Consider the following 19,480-nt stretch of genomic DNA (forward strand, 5'->3'; position numbering starts at 1 on the left):
AATAACACCTACCTTGTAGGGTTGATGCAAAGCTTAGCAATGTATAGAAACACTGTGTCTGGACATAGTAAACGTTCAAGAAACAGTTAACAGTACAATATTATAATCAAGTAAGTAACTTAGGGAGTTTTTTCACTTGCCCCTTAGCAATTTCTGCATATAAGGCAAAGGTGACGGTTGCTATGGTAGAGAGAAATGGAAAATGTTTGTTAGGCACGATTTTGAAAGCCCCAGTAGCTTTAAAAGGCTTTTCATTCCCATCCTGTATGCTCTGGTATGTCCTAGTAAGGTCACAGATAAAGTCTGACATATACGCAGTGGAGTATCTAAATAGGAAATGTACTGTAGCAAATCAAGAACAGAGTTTAAAAAAAGAAAAAGTCAAAGCACTGAGCAAACATTCTTAACTTTCGGCAGAGGAACTGGACTGCCTGAATCTCCATGACTCTTTGAGTTATTAATAGCGACTCATTTTGCTATATTCGGGGCAGTTATATATTTATATATCATGCAGCGTGTGTGAGGCTTTCAAGGCTCGATGGTCTTTTGAAAAATGTGTTACTCTGGAACAGAGCGGGGCAAGGAGGATACCATGCTGTCATCTGCGTCGCATCTACCAGACTGTGCTCATTAAAGCCCGGGGACAAGCCGGGCGCTGCAGCAGTGCCTGGAACGCGGCTCTCCATCTGCTCGGCCAGAAGCCGTGATGAAGTCATGAGTTTCACAACAGTAGTAATTCGCAGCTATCTGTGACCATTTTAATAGCGAAGGTCTAGATTAGAAGGCTGTGTTTACATCCCGTGCAGGAGAACGCTTCCATGAATCATTCCCACAGTAACTTTTGGTCAAACCAATCAACCAAGTAATGAAAAACCAATCAGTTGGTCCTGGGGCTGAGATGAACAGGTCTCCACTTGCCTGATGCTTCTCGAATCTGAGACTGAATGGACCCTGATAAAAGAAATGGTCACATATTGAGGTATGGGGAAGTCATTCTGGCTTATACATGATTTAATTTAAACTTTAAACCAAAACAGCCTATTTGTGGCCTATCAAACATACATTGCACATCTGCTTTAATTACCAAAGAAGACGGCACACTGACCAGAAGTAAAGAATGTCCGTGCTAAAACTTAAGATTAAACGCCCCTCTTCCTGGGATGCAATGCTGGTACTCCTTTGATGATAAGACTCCTTTCCCAGGTGCCAAGGCCATACTGACTCACTGTGTGCGTTCTGGTTTTTTTTTTTTTTTTTTTTTGAAACACTGTAGAAATGTAATCCTGACTTGTTTAATGTTCTTTTTTCTGACAAGATATAAACCTGTGCTGAAAACCCTCCTTCTCCAGAGCAGTTTCTCAGAGTAATCTGGAAAGTGGGCTTCCGGGCTAGTCCTCAGTTTGGCTCAAATAAAACTCTTTTCTGTTCTTATCATTGATTATGTATTGATTATTTTTGTTGACAATTCCCACCCCCATGCACACAGCCTCCCCTCCCCTGTCCTCCTAGCAAGCCAGGGCGCTGCAACCTGTACCCACACACACACTCAAAACCCTAAGAGAGCAGTGAGTCGGGGGAGCTTTGGAAACTCCTGAAGAGCATCTGTAAACAAACTGTAATTTAGAAAATGTCTATTTTTGGCATATGTTTATTTTGTCATTGTCACTGCTCCATTATGTGACTTCCATCAGTGACCCTGACAGCTCATTTGCATCAAGAGCAGTGAAACACTTTCATTTGTCCATTTCCACTGACTGGCGGTTTTAGTTAATTATCACTTCCTGACAGCCTGAAGGTCAGACTGTTTCCTTTTGTTTCACACGGCAGTTAATCCCCTCATTAAGGGTGATGGAAAATGAATAATTAAACTTATGCCATTTTCATATTTCAGGTAATGAGACGCCCTAAGATCCCAGAGGTACCATATGAGAAGTCTGGAACGTGTTGAGGACTCTACTTCCTGTAAACATGTGAGTTTCTCTCCTCTGGTTTCATGGTAAAGCAGGTTCAGCTAAGGTTCTTCCCCTAAACAAAAACAGCTTTGCCACTCACTAGCTGTATAACTTGGGGAAAGGCAACTCACCTTTGGAAATGAAAGATTTTCTCATTGTAAAATGAAGAGAGTAATACCCAACTTAGAGAACTGTTGCGAGCATTAAATGCATGAATGAAAGGTACACACAAGAGGGCCTGCCACATGGTAAGTGCTCAGTCAATGTAAATGAATTATGTTATCACTTTCATTATCACCCTGGGCGAGTCATCTTCTGAATGTTTTGGTTATCAGGCCTCCGCCAAACATCTACTTGCAGAGACCTTGCTCATACCTGGGTCAAAAGTTCACTTTGACCCACTGGGGCAAGGATTAAGGTTAAATTGTGTTAGGCTCTGGAGAAAAAACCCAGGTCTTAAGGAATTCAACTTTTACTCATCCCCTTCTAATTACTCTAAAAAGATTGGGAGAGGGAGGGAGGGAGAAGGTGGTAAAAAGTAGATGGGACTCAGAAGGCCACACCTGGTGAAAGAAGGTGCCTCTGGCCCTTCGTGGGGTTCCCCATCTCCCTGGAAGCTGGCTCACCCTGCACCTCCCAGTCTCCTTCTGTCGAGACTAGTCAGGGGGCCACCTTTGTACTTTGACTCCTGTCTCACCTGAGCATGTTTTAGGGGGCCTTTAAGCTTTTTTTTTTTTTTTTAAATGCATCCTCTTTATTTATTTATTTATTTATTTATGGCTGTGTTGGGTCTTCGTTTCTGTGCGAGGGCTTTCTCTAGTTGCAGCAAGCGGGAGCCACTCTTCATCGCAGTGCGCGGGCCTCTCACTATCGTGGCCTCTCTTGTTGCGGAGCACAGGCTCCAGACGCGCAGGCTCAGTAGTTGTGGCTCACGGGCCCAGTTGCTCCGCGGCATGTTGGATCTTCCCAGACCAGGGCTCGAGCCCGTGTCCCCTGCATTGGCAGGCAGATTCTCAACCACTGCGCCACCAGGGAAGCCCCCCTTAAGCTTTTAAGTGCTGACTAAAAGTGGACTCAGCCCTGCGAAGGAAATCGCGGCCCCATGAGGGAATACTTCCGAGTCTAATGTGGTCATTTTTGCTCTGTCAGGCAGCGGACTGTACAAGATAAGGATAGTGCCCTTCAAGATGCAGAGTTCTCGGAAAGCTCCACAGAGGAAGGGGGGGGGTCTCCGCTGGGTTTTGAAAAACTGGTAGGATTCAAATGCCAGAGAAAAGGAGGGAAGACGTTCCAAGTCAGTATGGAGAATGAGCAAAGTGGGAAGGGTCTGGGACGTGCCTAGAATCTTCCCAGAGACAGGACCGCGGACTATGTAAGGGAGTAACGATAGCTGGGCTGCTCAGATAGACGTGAACCAGTGAGGAAGTGTCCCAGGGTTGAGTCAAGGCTTTAGACTTTATCCTGCAGTCAGTACAGACATGGGAGGGTGGAAGCAAAGTGTGTCGTGCTGCGCATGTGCAATGGGTGGGGCTCGACCTGGTGGGAGGAGCCTAGGGCCTGAGGTAAGGGAGACCTGGGAATGAAAAAGGAAAGTGAGATGCCCTGGGATGCTTGTATGATTATTTGCAAAGGGGGTGGAAACCGTTGCTCGACACTGAATTCGAAAATGTGTTTTGTCAATGCTTTACCCAAAATTGTCATTCAGTAAATCCTGTTCGGATTTTTGTAGGAAAAATATTTTGGTCCTTTAAAAAAGTTTCGAGTAAGAAGCAGCTTTAAAACTGCTTCTGGAAGAATAAAGGTCACAAGGGGAAAGTGAGTGGAGCATGGGTGATTGAAAGAGTGACAAAGTACTGGTGTCTTTTGAAAGAACTTACCCTGAGTTGATGCTTTAATGTGACAAGTACAATCTCGTAGCCATTTCATGCCCTCGTCAATGTTGGAACGTATATCTTCCCGTAAAGAGTAGAAAAATATCCTAACAATGATGCAGTTAGCAAGTTTTCTCATTTTTAATTGAAAAACTATGAGAGTTAGAAAATTAAATCTGGAAGAGAACTTAGGTATCCTTTTACAGAAGGGGAAACAGGACCAGAGGGTAACCTACCACAGAAAGCCACCCAGCTGCGTGTGCCAGACCCATTGCTCAAGGTAACTGCTTTGATGCCTGGTCAGCTCTTTCTGCTTTGCTGCATGAATCCCCAAAGACCATTTTATTGCCCATGTAGAAGAGTTGGTGCTTTCCATTTTCTCTTTCTAAAGTCAAGAACTGTTTCATTGCATAAATTCCTCACATTTCTCCTTACTGCACAATTTTTTCCTGTTTTTGGAATTAAGTCTAACTGCTAGGTACTCCTTGTGTTGAAAATACCTTAACTTACGGGGGAGAGTTGCATAGTGGGAAGGAAAGTGGGTTCGTATGGGAAACTGCTCTGGCCAGCCCACTCGACGGGTGTTTGAGGAAAGGCAAAGTCACAAAGCATCAGCAAACCGCTGGCTCTGTACTCACCTGTGCCCATGCTGACTGTCATCCCAGTTCCTTGAGGGGAGGCATGAAACCTCCTGCTGGGGGGTCCCAGGGGTCACTCGCTGCCCCCTCCCCTCTGTGTGAGTCTCATTACCATTCTCGGTGCGGGGTGGGGGGGGGTAAGATGATTCTAGTACCAATTCCAACGTGGGGTGGGGTTTCCCACACGGCCAAGCAATTCTCAGCCACCATCTAGGGGTCCTACAACTCATCTCAGTTCTGACTTCTGACCCTATTTGCCCGGAGATAGCATCAGATCCCACAGGCTAAGGGCTCAGTCCTACAAGACTTCCCCCTGCCACCGCCTCCTCTTCTTCAGACACCAGTCACAGGTCCAGGTTGTCAGCTGGGCTTCTGACACACCGGCTGTAGATTGGAGCTTCCAACTACCCCCTCCTTGGGTTCGATTCATTTGCTAAAGTGGCTTACGGAACTCAGAGAAACATTTTACTCACTAGATTACCAGTTTATTATAAAAGGATATAACTCAGGAACAGCCAGCTGGAAGAGATGCACAGGGCAAGGTGTGGGGAAAGAGCGCAGACTTTCCATGCCCTCCCCGAGGCTGCCACTCTCCCCTAATCTCCACGTGTTTACCCACCTGGCAGCTCTCCCCCCCCGCCCCCCACCGACTACTATTTTTATATGAGTAGGCTTTTATGTTATGGAGACTTCCTCATGTAGCATGATCAATTATTAACTCCACTTCTATCTAGCCCCTTTCCCCTCTCTAGAGAACTGGGGGCCAGGCTAAAAATTCCAAGCTTCTGCTCATGGCTTGGTCTTTCTGGTGACCAGCCCCCATCCAGGAGCCCACCCAGAGTCACCACATTAGAAATAAAGGTGCTCCTAGGGCTCATGTCACTTAAGAATTTACAAGGGTTTGAGGATCCCTGTGTCAGGGATGGGATCAAACATATATTTCTTATTATAAATCACAATATGAAAGGGCACCTCCCCTGACCTCACAGAAGCCTTGGTTTCCTACAGGGCACCCATCAGCCTCAAAATTTCTCATTCTCCACCTTTCGTAGAAGAAATTTAAAGAAAAAAGTAAATTCCTCCTGTCAGAGCATGCTTTTTTTCTTCCTCCTCCAACCTTTTTCTTTGCGTCTCGGGCCCTGGCCCTCATCCAGGTGGAATGGCATTTCCCCACCGTGGCAAATGCACTTCAGGGCCCACAGCCTCCTCTGCATGGCACCCTCTCCCCCAGATCTGCTTCTCCCTGTGTGTTAAGAACCACGCTGGGGAGCCCAGTGTCATGGCCTGGCCTCAGGCACGGGAAGTCCAGGTCACCGGAAGCTGTGAGCTTAATTAACAGAAGCTCAAAGAGTCGTGTTTTATTAAAGTGTGCATAGGGCAAGAGCATGTGCGATCGAGAGTCTTTGAAAGGCCATAATTTTTAGCATAACCCAGTGAAGTACCCAAGCAGTGTGTTTTCATGAGTGTGTAGTTCCATTAAACACAGACCAATGAGGAGATCTCTCTGGATGTCTGGCTTGATGATATTTCCATCTGAAAAGTGGATCAAATAGAAATATAGTGATAGGTGGTAGGTTTCTTAAACAAATTCTGTTTTTCACATAAGTGTCAACTTTTTCTGTAAACTTTAAAATTTTCAGAATTAGCTAGAACTTTGAAACTTTTTCTTTTACGTCCATCTTAAATTTTTGACGTTTAGCTCATTAGACCCTTATTCTTTGGTATTACCATGTTTCTGTTCTGTGGATTTCCTGCTGGCCATGAATGGTGAGGCTAGTTGGGTCTTCTTTTCTTTTTTATAAATTTATTTGTTTATTTATTTATTTATTTTTGGCCGCATTGGGTCTTTGTTGTTGCGCGCGGGCTTTCTCAAGTTGTATGGAGCGGGGGCTACTCTTGGTTGTGGTGCACGGGCTCTAGGTGCACGGGCTTCAGTAGTTGTGGCACACGGGCTTCCGTAGTTGTGGCTCGCGGGCCCTAGAGTGCAGGTTCAGTAGCTGTGGCACACGGGCTTAGTTGCTCCGCGGCATGTGGGATCTTCTCAGACCAGGGATCAAACCCGTGTCCCCTGCATTGGCAGGCGGATTCTTAACCATTGCGCCACCAGGGAAATCCTAGTTGGATCTTCTAATTCCAGGCATTCATCTCATTTCCTCTTTCTTTCTGTCGCTGTTTCTTATGATTCTCTAACTTTGGAGTCACCTGGTGCTGCCTTACATTGCCTAGCAAAGGTTGAGTTGATTCTTCATTCAGTCATTCATAGGATGTGTTGGATGCCAACTGTATGCCAGGAATGTTCTAGGTGCTGAGGAAATCATGGTGAATAAAGATATCCCTGCCCTCATGGAGTTTACATTCCAGTCGAGCAGACAAGCAATTATCAAATGATCAAATGATCATACAATAAGCATATAATTAAAATAGTGACAAATGGGATAAAGGAAAAAATATGGATAATAAGTTAAGACCTAATTTCCAGTGGTTATAATTTTATCCTTTGGGATTCTCTCCATGGAAATCTATTTAAACTGCTGTTTTTTTTTTTTAAACAAAATTGATGATGAAAATTAAACAAAATAAATGTAAATCTTACAAACATTTATTCATTATGTAGAACGGTAATGGCCATTTTTCATTTTCTGCCCAGTACTCCTTCCTCTTTCTTATGGTAACAAAGACCATTCCAGTTCTGAGAGATGGTCACATGATCCAAAAGAGGACTATTTGAATCCTTCTCCAGGATTTTTCTAAGGGGAGCCACTGGGAAGGTTTTCCCCTCGGTCGTGGAGGGGAGGATATGTGAGTTTGGGATGCTGTTCTCCATGCCCGTCCTCTTCTCCCTGCAAACTCTCCACTAGCACCTCTGAACTCAGACAGAGTGAAGCCAGCCTGTGGAGACAGGCAGAGATTAGAGACAAAGAGAATCCCAGAGAGGGGTTTCTGGCTTTGGACCAATCTTCTGTGGCTTTTTCCATCGAGACATAAAAACTCCTATTTCCAACTTAAGTGAATTTGAGTCCATTTTTGCCACTTGCTAATGACGAGTCCACATTAATACAGAAAGCAAGCACTTCATGTTGTAACAGTTTCTTAGGGTGGTTGGGCTGCTGGGGTATATCTTCCAATGAATCCACTGAAGTTCTGATTTTCTTCCTTAATCTCCTTGAAGCAAATTTTCTGTACACAAAGTACCCAAATTCTTTGTTTGAAGTCAGTGGGAGGAAGGGGGTGACATCAGTTTTGGTAATCAAGTCTTCATTGTTGATTCATATTCATGAGAGATTCCTGAAGTTCTGATTGGAGAACTCTGGGCCAAGTGTCATAAGTCAAAGGAGTTAACCATATTGCATCACATGAAGAGGCTGGGGATCTCGCTGGGATCAGAGTCTCCCGCATCTCCACAGAACACTGTCCTGCTTTTCCCGGCCAGCTCTATGGGACAGGATAGCAAATGCTCTGCTCTAGGAGGAAGGAGGTTGTTCTCTCTTCTCCCAATAGGAAAAGGTGGGAACAGATAGGTGGCAGTCCTTGAGGCCCCAATTTAAGAAGATATGTGGGGGAAAACTTGTTGAGGTTTTGACCATTGTCCCAGAAGAAGGAGAGGGTGCAATGGATGGAAGTTAAAGCACCAGGGAGGGCCATGGCATGGCCCTGGCATCAGCTTGGGCAGAGAGACCAGTTTCCAGTAGGTGGCAGCAATGGCAGCAGAGGCTTCTTCCTTCAGTGGAGGTGGCTCAGGGATTAGTCATTGGAGTCACCAGCCTGGGGTCAGCATCCCACACATTAACTGGTTCCTCAGGGATGGGTTCAGATACAGTGTCCCCTAAAAGCGGAAATTGGTGGAAGAGTATATTTTCACTCCTCAAAACTATTTTACGTGCAGGTGACACTCCTGAATCAGAAAAAGAGGGCCAATTACAAGCTAGGTGTCCTCATGAAAGGCATTTATTTAAACTCTCTAAACTTCAGCTTTCTCATATATAAATAGAAATACAAATAATAACTACCATTTAAACTCTCTAAACCTCAGCTTTCTCATACGTAAATAGAAATAAAAATAATCACTACCTTATAGGATTGTTGGAGGACCAAATGAGAATATGACAGAATGAAGTGCTGTCCTGATACCAGCAAGCACTCAGGAAATGGTGGGAGGTGCACAGCCAGCAACTGAGCTGTTGAGAAGGTTACCACCCAGGAGCGTAGAACTCGCGGACTTGCAAGGTGATGAGGAATCCAGGATGGAGAAGTTGGTGAGCATTGCTTTCTCCAGTCGAGAACACTGAGATCCATTGCTGGAGTGGGCTCTGGATGGGAGCAAGGGCCCATGAGAGGGAGAGTAGCCCAAACACTGCTGAGCTTCTCAGGAGCTGATCCATAGACACTAAACAAGGACCTAAGACAAGGAATTAGGGTCCTTTGTGTACAGAAATTTTGCTTCAAGGAGATTAAGGAAGAAAATCAGAACTTCAGTGGGTTCATTGGAACATATGCCCCAGCAGCCAGGCCACCCTAAGGAACTTTTGCATGAAGTGCTTACTTTCTGTATTAATGTGGGCTCGTCAATAGCAAGTGGCAAAATGGGCTCAAACTCACTCAAGCTGAAAGTAGGAATTTAAAGTCTCCTGTATCTGAACCATGGAAAAAGCCACAGAAGACTGGTCCAAAGCTAGGAACTCCCACTTTGGGATTCTCTTTGTCAAGAATCTGAGTGGAAGGCAAAATAACGGGGTTAATGAAGAACAACAGATCTTTCCCAAGGACTTCCTCTCCCAAGATCTTTGGTACTCTCTACATTCCTGTTCAGAGACTGTTTGGAAGCGACACATGTTCCAAATGTGCCTTGGATTCCCCTTTTCCCCATGTCTTCACCAGGCCTGGATGTGATCAGTTTTTAACTTTTTCCTAATCTGATAAATCAAGCTGTAGTTTAATTTCCATTTTCCTGACCACTGGGGAGACTGAGGCTCTTTTCATACATTTATTGGCCATTTGTATTTCCTCTTAGGTTTCCATTACTTGACTTTTACAACAGAATGGAATCATCTTTAGAATCAGTCCTGTTATTTCATCTCTGTTTTCTTCTCTTCTTTAAACTTTGTGCCTCTGATTAATCTATTTAATTTTAGTAGTGTATAATATTTCAAGGCACACACATACTTTTTCTTCCTTTGGCAGATTTCTGATAATAGGTAGAATTCTTTCATTTTTTGGATTCATTGCCATTCAGACATTGAAATGAAAACTAAAATAAACTTTCCAGTTTGCCTTTAATGTCCATTTAAATTATTCTAGGTTGAATAAAAATCACCTACTTGATAGTACTTTATATTTTTGCACTTTCTATAGAACAGAATTGGAGGCAGAGTACTGTAAAACGAAGTTTCAAAAGGTTTAGAGTACTAGATTTGGGATTTTAAAATTCCTGTTTGCGTCATTCTACCAATTTCTGTGTTACTTTCATCAAATCATTTCTGTTTCTCTCTCTAAATGGGGACAAGGAAGGGGTTGAGCTATATCAGTGATTCTCAACTCTGGCTATACATTATTTAACTGAAAAACTTTGAGCAATACTGATGCCTACCCCCAAGCCAGTTAAATTGGAATCTCTGGGAATGGGATCTATGCATCAGTATTTTTATTAAGAGCCCCAGGTGATTCTGATGTGCAGCCAAGAATGGGAATCACTAAACTTGATGGTCTCGCATATCCCTTCTAGCAAACATTTCTCTGATCCTAAAACATATTGAGATTTGATCAGTGTATGGAACGCTTGAGTGACTTTTAACCTAGTAAAATGGTGATTCTACTTTATTTTTCCACATAATGCAATGGAGTTTAGAACTGGCTTAAATAGATGGCTTGAAGGATATTTGCTAGTGGCTGAAATTGTTCATGAATCCTCTTGCTTTTCCCAGTCCTCTTATGGTGTTCATGTCTCTAAATGAATTATTACTCTGGACTTTTGTTGAGCTAAAAAGTAGGTAAACCTGCAGTCATGTTCATAACAATGTTATTCACAATAGCTAAAACATGGAAGCAACCCAAATGTCCATCAAGAGATGAATGGATAAGCAAAATGTGGTATATACATATAATGGCATATTATTCAGCCTTATAAAGGAAGGAAGTCCTTTTTTTTTTTTTTAGTATTTCCCATCTATCCTCCTTTCCTGTCCTATTTTTTTTAATTAATTAATTAATTTATTTATTTATTTATTTTTGGCTGTGTTGGGTCTTCGTTTCTGTGCGAGGGATTTCTCTAGTTGCGGCGAGCGGGGGCCACTCTTCATCGCGGTGCGCGGGCCCCTCACTGTCGCGGTCTCTCCCGTTGCGGGGCACAGGCTCCAGATGCGCAGGCTCAGTAATTGTGGCTCACGGGCCTAGTTGCTCCACGGCATGTGGGATCCTCCCAGACCAGGGCTCGAACCCATGTCCCCTGCATTGGCAGGCAGACTCTCAACCACTGCACCACCAGGGAAGCCCCAAAGGAAGGAAATTCTGACATGTGTTACAGTATGGGTGAACCTTGAGGACATACACCATATGAAATGTCAGTCATGAAAAGAAAAGTACTGTATGATTCCACTTATATGAAGTACTTAGAATAATTAAAATCATAGAGGCAGAAAGTAGCATCGTGGTTGCCAGGGGCTAGTGGTGTTGGGGGCAGGAACAGTTATTGTTTAATGGGTACAGAGTTTCAGTTTTGCAAGATGAAAAGAGTTCTGTGGGTGGATGGTACTGTTGGTTGCACAACATGACGGATGTATTTAATGCCTCTCAACTGCACACTTAAAAATGATTAAGATGGTAAATGTTATGTACATGTGTATTTTACCACAATAAAAAACATTTTTTAAGTAGATGAACAAAGAGAGAGAAAAGAATGAACAATCTATCATGTAAATGACTGATTCAGAGGACAGCCAACAATCACTTCTGTCCCCACCTGGTTGAGTTTAGAGTGTGTAATGCGAGTTTTGCAGGCATGGTTGTCAGTGAAGAGGGAAGTCCAGTGGTTGCGTTGAGACTGACTTCAATAAACAATTTTTCATTCAGTCAATAGACATTCAACCAATCACTTAATTATGAATTGCAAGCACATTTCACCCAGGAAGGATTGGGTAACAGGTTGTAGTTGACAAGGACAACGTGTCCGGCATAGGATCTGACCCAACTTTACTAACAAAATATGGTATCTCTCTACACAAGGAACTTTGAGTATGACTAGGGAGACAAGACCCTTAAGACACAAAGATACTCCATCACACTCTTATTGCCTGGTAGAGAATATAAACGTAAGAGAAGGAGCCTCACGTTGAAAGTCAAGTGAGAAAGGTTTCGGGAGGCCTCTGCGTCAGGATGTGAGAGCATAATCAATGCAAGGGTATGATTCTCCTTGAGAAGCTGCTTTGATCATGAAAACATGAGCTTCGTTTTTAGATCAAACGAGCATTTTCTTTCAGGTAATTATTGATCAGGTTGTTCTCTGCCAAGTCAATAACCAACACATAGCAGAGGTTGGTCCATGTGAAGTTTGATTTCCCAGGCTACAGTTTCAGGGAAACGTGGGGTCAGAGCACCAAAGGTTTGAGCTCTTCAGCTCAAAAAAAACATATGCAGCATGAAAGAATGTGCTGGTGTTCTTTGAAGTTTAACTTATATAACTTCAAATTTCAAAGAGAAATACATTTTTCTTCCCACTGAATTCAGTTGCTTTAGAAGTAGTCTGATTTTTGGGGGGTTTTTTTTGATAATTAAATTTTGGTAAAACTGAAGAGTCCATTTAACATTTGGGTTATCTTAGTAATATAAACCCAGGGACACTGTGAACCTCATATTTTGAGCCACAAGGACACAAAGATGAAGACGGTATCACACTGCCCTGGAAGGGCTCATGCTCTAGGGAGAACCAAGTCCCACAAGAAAGAGCGTTGTGGAGGACCGCCTCTTAAATGCTTCAACACGTGTCTGCTCTCTTTTTATGATAGGAGGAACATCACTATGGTTTTCACTGACCCTCAGAAGAAATAAATGTTTATTAGATTTTTATTTATGTGTCTATTTATATAGTTTTTCAAATTTTTAAAATTTAGTATAGTTGATTTACAATATTTCAGTTATACAGCAAAGTGATTCAGTTATACATATATATATATTGCTTTTCAGACTCTTTTTCATTATTGGTTATTATAAGACATTGAATATAGTTCCCTGTGCTATACAGTAGGTCCTCGTTGCTTATCCACTTTATGCACAGTAGTGTGTATCTGTTAATCCCAAATTCCTAATTTTCCCTTCCTTCTACCCTTTCCCTTTTGGTAACTGTAAGTTTGTTTTCTATGTCAGTGAGTCTATTTCTGTTTTCATTAATATGCCTATTTATAAATTTTTAAATTGTGGTAAGATGCACGTAACATAAAATTTATCATTCTATCCATTTTTAAGTGTACGGTTTAATGGTATTAAGGACATTCACATTGTTGTGCAGCGCCGCCACCATCCATCCACATAACCCTTTTCATTTTGCAAAACTAAAACTCTGCATCCACTCAGCAACAACTCCCCACTCCCCCTTCCTCAGCTTCTGGCAACCACCATCCTACTTTCTGTCTCCATGAATCTGACTCGTCCGGGAACCTCATATTAGTGGAATCATTCAGTATTTGTCCTTTCATGACTGATTTATTTCACTCAGTGTAGTGTCCTCAAGGTCGAGTTTCTTTTAGAGAGCTAATACTTTCAAGTCTCACAAACACTCAACTGTACTTGTTCTAGCTGAGGTGCCCCAGTGTATCTACAGATCTTATTAGAAAGCTGCTTCTCTCAGCGGTAAAGGAAACTGATAAGGTGTCATTCCACGCGTAGTTGAAGGAAACTGGCGTCACTCAGGAATTGTCTGAACCCATCCAAGGCTCTGTGAGCTCTCAAAAGCCCCAGCACTGTTCCTAATAACTGTTTGCGCAGGTCGTGAAGCTCTTGCACAAGACGGGGTGGGAAAGGCAGCTGCCTGACTCAGAGCTGCAACGCCAGACCCCAGCCCACACGGCTCTGCGCTTGATTACGGGTGTGTTATAACCATCTGGTATGTAGGTTTAGCATTGAGAGAATCAGGCTCCCATGTCACATGTTGCTATTATTTTATTTAACACTTGTTATGTGGCCAACACTGCACCAAGCCCAGCATAAACCTGGGATTATTCGATAGTCTCTGTCTGTTATACAAGGGGCACTTCTGCTACAGGGGATCGATTCCTCCAATCCACTGAATAGTAACCTCATTTCCTAACGCCTTTCGAATACAGTCTTGATTGTTTAAATTCCAAACAGAATTTTTTTTAAGTGCTATTTCAGTAAGAGTCTCGAGGCACATTTCACTATAGTTCATTAGCTTTCTGTCTCGCAGGAAAATGTATCCCTCCATATTCCATGGTGTTAGTGCAGAAAATGAAGCAACTGTTTCCACCCACTATATCCCTTGTGGTTTCTATTTAACAAAACAGTTAATTTTGGCTGAAGGTTTATTTGTGATTTTGATCACAATCTATGTATTACTTTAGCAAATAAAAATTTGTGTTTTCTTCATAGGAAAGCCGCTTCCAGGGTACATTACTTTACCAGAATACCTTCCAAGGTTGTAATCCTTTAGCCAAAACTTTGTACGGTCCCATTATTTGCAAATATTTATAACAGACATAATGCTTGCTTTTTTCTTATGCCCTTTAAAAGATTCCCCATTCTCTGGGCTCCAGGGAGGACTGGAATATTCAAGTGCTTGCTCCCTTCAACTGGGAGACTTAAGTTTCATTTCTACAGTAGAGAACTTCAATCTTCAGTGAGCTTCTTGGGCAGGAGATAGTCATTGATCTGCCCCTGGCACATCCTCCTGCCCTGCTGGGTACAAAACCAGGTGGAAATTCCTTTCTCTTTCTCTTAACTAATATTCCCCCACTCTTGGTACATTTGTCTTTACAGTCTTTTACTGAAAACTGGCAAATAGAACTAGCTTTCTTTAAAACCACACACAGTCCCCTCCTAATTATATGGGATGTCTTATTCATTCCATAAGTGAATGTTTTTATGACCGGTTTAGGTCTCTGGAATGTACTAAGAGGAATCAGACAGAGTCTTTGTCCTGACGGAGTGGGGAGAGGATGTCTATTCCATTATTATAATGCAAGTCAGGACATAATATGTGGAAAAGAGAAGGCTGTGGGAAGTCAGAAGATGGGAATATCTCTGAATTTAGGATCCACAGATGAGAAGTGAAAATAACCGACTTGAACACATGCTATGTATCAGGCACTGTGTTAGGCAGCTTCCATAAATGATCTAGTTCAATCCTCACACCCCTTGTATGATTAGGCGTTTTTACCCCCAATTTAGAAGTGAGGACACCAAGACTTGTCCAAGTATGATTGTTTGCTCAGCTTTTATCCTTTTCATCACACTCATCCATGCTGGTGACACTTCCTGCTTCAGGTCCTGCCCTGTCCCTGATCCCACTCCCCAAAAAGAAGAAGAAATATTGGAAGGCTTCAGACAGTCAACTTTTACCAGATTTGAATTGCCTTCTCGTTGGTGTCAGAAATTTGCGGGACATATAGGCAGAGGAATGCACGTGCTCAAAGGATAGCCAAAAATGGAATTTTTTTTAAGAATGTGGTTTTGAGAGTCATATATTTTATTTTTTTTTAAGAAAAGAAGTATTACTTTAGTTTATTTTATTTTTACAGTACTATTTGTTTCCTTTATTTAAAGTGTATTTTTAAAAATAAGTCTATAGAGAAGGGCTTTATTTATTTATTTATTTATCTAAATTTTTATTGGAGTATAGTTGATTTACAATGTTGTGTTAGTTTCAGGTGTACAGCAAAGTGAATCAGTTATACATGATCATATATCTGCTCTTTTTTTTTAGATTCTTTTCCCATATAGGCCAATACAGAGTACTGAGTAGAGTTCCCTGTGCTATACAACTGGTTCTTATTGGTTATCTACTTTATATATAGTAGTGTGTATATGTCAATCCCAATGCCCCAATTTATCCCTCCCCCCATCTTATACCCTGGTAACCATAAGTTTGTTTTCTGCATCTGTGACTCTACTTCTGTTTTGTAAATAAGTTCATTTGTACCTTTTTTTTAGATTCCGCATATAAGCAATATCATATGATATTTGTCTTTCTGTGTCTGACTTACTTCACTCATTATGACAATCTCTAGGTCCATCCGTGTTGCCGCAAATGGCATCATTTTGTTCTTTTTATGACCTAGTAATATTCCATTGTATATATGTACCACATCTTCTTTATCCATTCCTCTGTCAATGGACATTTAAGTTGATTCTATGTCTTGGCTGTTGTAAATAGTGCTGCAGTGAACATTGGGGTGCATGTATCTTTTCGAATTACGGTTTTCTCTGGATATATGCCCAGGAGTGGGACCAAAGGATCACATGGTAGCTCTATTTTTAGTTTTTTAAGAAACCGCCATTCTATTCTCCATAATGGTTGTACTAATTTACATTCCCACCAACAGTGTAGGAAGGTTCCCTTTTCTCCACACCTTCTCCAACATTTACTGTTTGTAGATTTTTTGATGATGGCTATTCTGACTGGTGGGAGGTGATACCTCATTGTAGTTTTGATTTGCATTTCTCTAAAAATTAGTGGTGTTGAGCATCTTTTCATGTGCTTTTTGGTCACATGTATGTCTTCTTTGGAGAAATGTCTGTTTAGATCTTCTGCCCATTTTTTGATTGGGTTATTTGTTTTTTTGATACTGAACTGCATGAGCTGTTCGTATATTTTGGAGATTAATCCCTTGTCGGTTTCTTCGTTTGCAGATGTTTTCTCCCATTCTGAGGGTTGTCTTTTTGTTTTGTTTACGGTTTCCTTTGCTGCGCAAAAGCTTTTAAGTTTAATTAAATCCCATTTGTTTATTTTTGTTTTTATTTTCATTACTCTAGGAGGTGGATCAAAAAAGATCTTGCTGCAATTTATGTCAAAGAGTGTTCTCCCTGTTTTCCTCTAAGAGTTTTATAGTGTCCGACCTTACATTTAGGTCTTTAATCCATTTGGAGTTTATTTTTGTGTATGGTGTTAGGGAGTGTTCTAACTTCATTCTTTTACATGTAGCTGTCCAGTTTTCCCAGCACCACTTATTGAAGAGACCATTGAGAAACACACTGAGAAAGCCCTTTGTATGTTTGCATAATTCTCTCTTCTCCTGTGATTCCAATTACAAGGGAAAAAACTAAGTTTGGGTCTTTGGTAATTTACTGAAGATTTGTTGGGTGTAGGAAGAGACACAAAGCCATAATAAAGAGAGGGGCACACTTCTGTAGAGAGAGCAGCTATCAAAATTCAGATTCAGAACACCTCCCTGAGTGCCCACCATGCACCATTACAGTTGAGGCTTGTCTTCTACCATTTCTCTTCATAGCAAATCCGGGAGGGATGCTAATCTCCTCCAGTAGACACATGACAGAACTGAGGCCCAGATAAATAGTAAGTGATGAACTTAGATTCACACTCGGGCCCTCTGTCTCCACATGCAGCCTCTGACTTAGAAGCAGAGATCTAGGCAGAAGCTTTTCAGCTAATTACAATGTGGCCATCAAAGCTGGAAATGCAGCTTCCTCCAGACTCTGGTTTGTCTAGAGACAGAGAATATTGCCCCGGGAACAGATCTGTGTCAGACTCATAAGATATATGCACACACCTCGATTCTAGCTCAAAATTACATTGCCCTAGGTTAGCAATGGCTGCCTCTCTGCAACTCCTGCTATCACTTGACCTGTAGAACTTTCTCAAGAAAAAGCAAATGTCCCTATCTCAGAAGGCTTAAGGTTGCTGCCACCAAGCCCTCCAGCTAGAGCAGGAATGGAGGCTCCTGTTACCAGGGACTGCCACCAAGTGACAGGCCTGAGGGTAAGCCTTTTAATTTTATTTTTATTTATGGCTGTGTTGGGTCTTCATTTCTGTGCGAGGGCTTTCTCCAGTTGCGGCAAGTGGGGGCCACTCTTCATCGCGGTGCGCGGGCCTCTCACTATCGCGGCCCCTCCCATTGCAGAACACAGGCTCCAGATGCGCAGGCTCAGCAATTGTGGCTCACGGACTTAGTCGCTCCGCGGCATGTGGGATCTTCCCAGACCAGGGCTCGAACCCGTGTGCCCTGCATTGGCAGGCAGATTCTCAACCACTGCGCCACCAGGGAAGCCCGAGGGTAAGCCTTTAAGAGCTCGATCATGCCAGCATCTGGCTTTCCATTTTGAGCATCTTACTCCAAGACAAGCAAGTTTCTAAGAGAATCTTCTCTCATGTTTCCTAAAGTTCATTAAGCAAGGTTTAACAGCCTAGTCTGGAGATACAGGTGGGAAGAAGGTTTGGGAAGTTAGACTATGTGCAAGTGAAAACTGTAACTTTGGGGACTTCCCTGGTGGCGCAGTGGTTAAGAATCCGCCTGCCAATGCAGGGACCATGGGTTCGATCCCTGGTCTGGGAAGATCCCACATGCCGCAGAACAACTAAGCCCGTGAGCCACAACTACTGAGCCCACATGCTGCAACTACTGAAGCCCAAACTCCTAGAACCTGTGCTCCGCAACAAGAGAAGCCACCATGATGAGAAGCCCGCGCAGCACAACGAAGAGTAGCCCCCACTCAATGCAACTAGAAAAGCCCAGGCACAGCAACGAAGACCCAACACTGAAAAATAAATAAATAAATAAAATTGATTCTTTAAGAAAAAAAAAAAACTAACTAACTTGGAATAACTCCAAAGTTGATATCTTCTTCAAAAAAAATAAAGAAGAATTATTGCAAAATAAGTCAATTCAACTCTCAATCCCTGTGATCTGAATATAATGTGATGTTACCAGTTTATCTAAGTATCTGAAGGGGTATATAGTAAAGCCTGGCACATAGGTTATCAATATGTGTTTGTATAAATGAACAAATGGACGATGGTTTTAGGACCTTGTGCACACCAACGGGGGCAAACTTCTCTGGATTAGGCCCAGTTTGGAATCTGTATAACAATGATGGAGGAAATTTCAGGCACAAGAATCGGAGAGCAGTTAAAATCACCTTTTAGTTCTCCTTTATTCTCTGCCACCTTCCGTTGATATCTGCTCTGGATTCTGGCCTCTGCTGGTGTGGTTTCTTCGACCACCCTGCACCACCCCCCTCCTTCAATGTCTGTGACCTTTTGTACCTTCCGTTTTGTAATTTTCAGGGAGCGAACAGAAAGGTTTGTCTTAAAGCCATAGTTGTGCTCATGAGGAACAACTAGAAACTGCTTCGAAAAAGGAAGGTATTGTCAACGCTGATTACCTCCTCTTGGGCAGAATGATGAGCTCTAAGTCATCAGTCAGAATTCTCTTACCTCACTGGAGATGAGCTCAGTGAGCAAGCCCCTCTCTTGGACACTAAAAGAGTTTTCATGGGAATTTTAAAGGCACCACAAATTCTATCACAAGCAGCAGTTAAGTTTTAATGTCCTCTGGAAATGTGTTAATGAAACTTTGATACAATTACAAGGTCTCATTTGTTAATCCTGGTTGTTTCTCATAAGAGGAAAGATAATCACTCATTGGGTATTAGGGGAGTCAGGTCTATAATGGGGAATTTAACTGAAGTCTTCCAGAACAATTGGCAAATGAATGGATTAACAGGTGAATGAATTAAGCATTTAAGGAAGGTATAAAGGATGGCTTTATTCATCTGGCCTGCATAGTCTTACACTCCTTTGACAACTTGGCTGGGAATTTTAAATCTTTAATATTTTAAAGAATTTTTAAATGACTTTTAGCTCCCAGAGTTTTGATTATTAAGATTCTTCCTTGGTTTGCATTAATTCAAGTACATTGTTGTAGTTCCAGAAATAGCATCCTTTTTTAAGATTAAAATTCTTTTTCTTAGTCTTGATTAAACTTCTTTAAAAATATTCAATCTTGGAGCTCTTTTATTTCAACCGTGCATGAGCTCATGTGAAACATTTAAGTTCTCAGCC

At 42.2% G+C, this 19,480-nt stretch overlaps 1 protein-coding gene across 1 annotated transcript in view; it reads left to right on the forward strand.

Moving 5' to 3' along the window:
- The window catches only part of PCED1B (PC-esterase domain containing 1B), a 146,058-nt gene that overhangs the window by 20,936 nt on the left and 105,642 nt on the right, over positions 1-19,480 (forward strand). Inside the window, exon 2 of the mRNA XM_036867294.1 lies at positions 1,892-1,970. The gene's annotated coding sequence lies outside the window, so the exon portion shown is untranslated. The remainder of the gene's footprint in view (positions 1-1,891; positions 1,971-19,480) is intronic.

The sequence above is a fragment of the Balaenoptera musculus genome, chromosome 10 (assembly GCF_009873245.2).
Source record: "Balaenoptera musculus isolate JJ_BM4_2016_0621 chromosome 10, mBalMus1.pri.v3, whole genome shotgun sequence".
In the NCBI taxonomy this organism is placed as follows: domain Eukaryota; kingdom Metazoa; phylum Chordata; class Mammalia; order Artiodactyla; family Balaenopteridae; genus Balaenoptera; species Balaenoptera musculus.